Below are 3,672 nucleotides of genomic sequence, written 5' to 3'. Positions count from 1 at the left end.
CTTATAGATTTAGAGATGGAGGTAGATATAGAGAGTAAATGAGGGCCTTGTCTCCCTGGGATATTTATAGCCCAAGAATAGGGTTTAGGCGTTGGTACCTTTCGATCAGAGCCGTTCGTTGCTGCGGTGAAGAAAGCCTGGATATAATGAATTTCTTACACGTGCACTACTAGAAAAAAGACCTTAGACATCGGTTTTTAACCGATGTCTATGTAAAAAAAGTATGATGTCTTCGTGCCTGATGTTAAATGTATTTTCTCATAGACATCGGCTAAAAACCGATATCTATATAATATTACACATCGTTTCTGGAAAATTTCTGATGTCTAATTCACATTGATATTATATAATTGTTTAATGTCAAGTTCAGAAATGTAATATTAAAACTATAACATACAATCAATATTTATAAAATAACATCGATTACAAATAAAAAACCGATGTCTATATCTTATTAGACATCAGTTAAAAATAAAAAACGGATGTCTATATCTTATTAGACATCGATCATTTTCTATGTACCCGATGTCAATATTGGTAATAGACATCGATCATTTTCTAAGTACCCGATGTCAATGTTGATAATAGACATCAGCTGTTTTCTAAAAAACCGATGTTAGTATGATAAATAGACATCGGGTGTTTATTTTAAAATCGATATTATTACCCTGTTTTTATGTGCTAATATTCCTTTATTAACATCGAATATTTTATTTTTTTGATGTCTTTGTGATTTTAAGACATTACTTTTATATGTGTAAACTGATGTTATTTATGGTTTTTTTAACATCGGTTCTAATAGCAATGTGATGTCTGTTTCTATTATAATTAAACTGAGCATCTCTGTTTTTGCATGAACCAGAAAACTCCATATGGTAAAATCTAATCAACCAACAATTTTCCATCCAACCAACCAACAATTTTCACCCCATCAACCAACAATTAACCCAGATTCAACCAACGACAGTTTTTATCCAATCAACAACCTAAAACATCTACTAGAAAATTCAGAACATCTACATTAACCAACCAACAACAAATATATAGCAAAAATAGTTCTAACACATTGTGAAACATGTATCTTACAAATTCGATCATCAAGTACATTATGAAACCATAATTTACAATAGCGAGGCAAGGAAATTTACAATCTACATTTTGTCTTGAATGAATTCGATAACATCACAGGGAACCTGGTCCGGCTCCTCTAGAGTGTAAGACTTGCGAGTCTTGGTCGCCCACTAAAAATTGAGTAAACCGAAAAGGGAAATCATAAAAAAAATGCATCTAAAATGCCGCATTCAGTCATACAAAAATGAATGTACGGACCTTAGAAGTAAAAGAAATTTGCATGTCCTCAATAATTTCCTTCATGTACCTCATGACCACATAACCACATAACCACATTCAACACCACCAGGCTATTTCAGGGATCCTTGTTAAGATAAAAATAAAAAAAAAGTTGGCTTTAGAAACTTATTAAATCAAGATTACTGTGGTACTACAAAAATTATAATATAAATTACTTACTACAAGATTCTTGATTTTAGGAGCTTTGTTTCCCCTTCCTGTTTGAGAATTAACTTGTTTTATTGTCCTGCATATTATAATGACACAATGTCAAGAGTCATATTTTGAATACAAGAAATAAATGAAAACAACCTAAAAAATAAAAGGAATAATGTTACTCTGATAAAGCTTTTTCTAAATCATCAAAATGAGTTGGATAAGGCAAAGGATTGAGAATGTAAATATCGCCATCCCATATTACGACCAGAATCCAGTGACAACTGTAATATTATAAATTTACACAAGTAAGATATTTTTAAAAATAGCCTAAAAACCTAAAAATAATTAAATTAATAGATTACAATATGCATTTAAAAATACTTACTGATGGTTATGTGCCAGGAAGAATATATGATTTTGATTACCCTCTTTCAACCGACTACCAACATTTCATTGAAAATCAGCATTCATATTAAAGTTGGCGCCAAGATCAAAAAATCCATACAGGACCACATCATCATTCGTGCAAACCCTCTTAATTGTACTATGCAAGTTCCTATACATATGTGGGAGAAATTAAAATTACTAGCAGACCAGTTGTGCGATAATTCAAACAGAACCTATAGCCACGAAAATAAATTACTTACGCCATATACGCAGATATCGCAACTTATCCAATCATGTCAAACTCTAACAATGCTTTTAAATTCTCATGCAATATATATTGTCTTCTCAACTCCAAACACATCAGAATCACATGGAATAGGGATCGATTCCCCGCTGGCTTTCATAAATGTCGTTGCATGTTTGTACAATACCTTGTATTGGCGTGGCACTTTCTTGATGACCTTGACGTGAGTGAACTCTTGTTGAATTCTATGCACCTGACCCTTGTTCTTTGATTGCGACACATCTCTTTTCTTTTTCTACAAAAAAATGAAAGAATATAAGTAGACATTTATTCACCTAATTAACCCCTATTTTTCAACTTTTATACAACTTTAGCAACCAACAAGCACATGTAAATACCACAACTGTCCGTAGGCTGATTCAATTTCGAGGCCATGCCAAGTGTGAACCAACGACTTCACGAACATGTTCAATTTCACCAGGTATAGGCACGAGAACTAAAGCATCTGGTTCGATATGTCCATCAACCGACACACGAGCATATCCAGGCTTCAGGGGCACTCCATAAACTGAAACATTCATTTCATCATCTTCGAAAACAGTACCAAAAGCAACCTTATTTTCGACGCTATCCACCGAAAGCTCACAAATTTGTGGACCCTATAATTGTAAGGAGTAAATTATATAATTACTCGACAATTTGAAGAACCGTATAATTACAATAATATTTATGAAATATACCTTCTTTTCTGATGGAGGGGTTGATCATAAGCAAGACAATCATCATTCACCAATATTTCTTTTGCTTTTGGTTCTCCTTCAACTGGTTGGCAACTTGCTATATCCGAAAAATTCGGAGACTGTTGATTAGATCCAGTAAATAATGACTTGAGCTCAGCCATTTCCCGCCTTGTTCTTTCCAACTCCTCCTGTAGCACACTATCACGGGCCAACAACTTTGCCTTGGTAATTGCAGGTTTTCTCTCTTTCGGCCGATTAAAGAACATTTTTGGGGTGACGAAACCTCCAACTCCTCGAACCCTGCCTGAATGCTCAGGAGTTCCGAGTGCCGTAGTCAACACATCATCAGTTCTAGATGGTACGAATTCACCATTCTCTTTCTTTTCGGGTAATTCATCCTATCAATAAAATCAAAAATAAACATTAGAGCCAAATTAATGGACCATTTCTCTAACTAATGCAGATATGAATACACATCAGATCTTAGGGACATATTATGAATAATGAAGGAATAAACAGATTTCTCATTATAATCTGTTTTTCTCGATTAAATGCAGTTTTTTTCCTAATTTTTACTTATAATTCTGAAAAATACTGCTTCTTTATCTTCATCAAGTTCCTCATCATCTAGCTTTGACTTTCGAGCCTTTTTCCAAAATATTGCCCGATCTGGTTTCTCCCCGGGCTTTAGTTTGCCATTCTTTATTTGTTTAAGATGAGAAAAAATTAAAAGGTGCTTTATTTGTTGAAGATGACAAAAAATTATAGCTAGGTTCTTACTTCATCCTCTTG

The sequence above is a fragment of the Apium graveolens genome, chromosome 10 (genome assembly GCF_009905375.1).
Source record: "Apium graveolens cultivar Ventura chromosome 10, ASM990537v1, whole genome shotgun sequence".
Lineage (NCBI taxonomy): Eukaryota > Viridiplantae > Streptophyta > Magnoliopsida > Apiales > Apiaceae > Apium > Apium graveolens.
Note: the sequence above shows the minus strand (reverse complement) of the source record.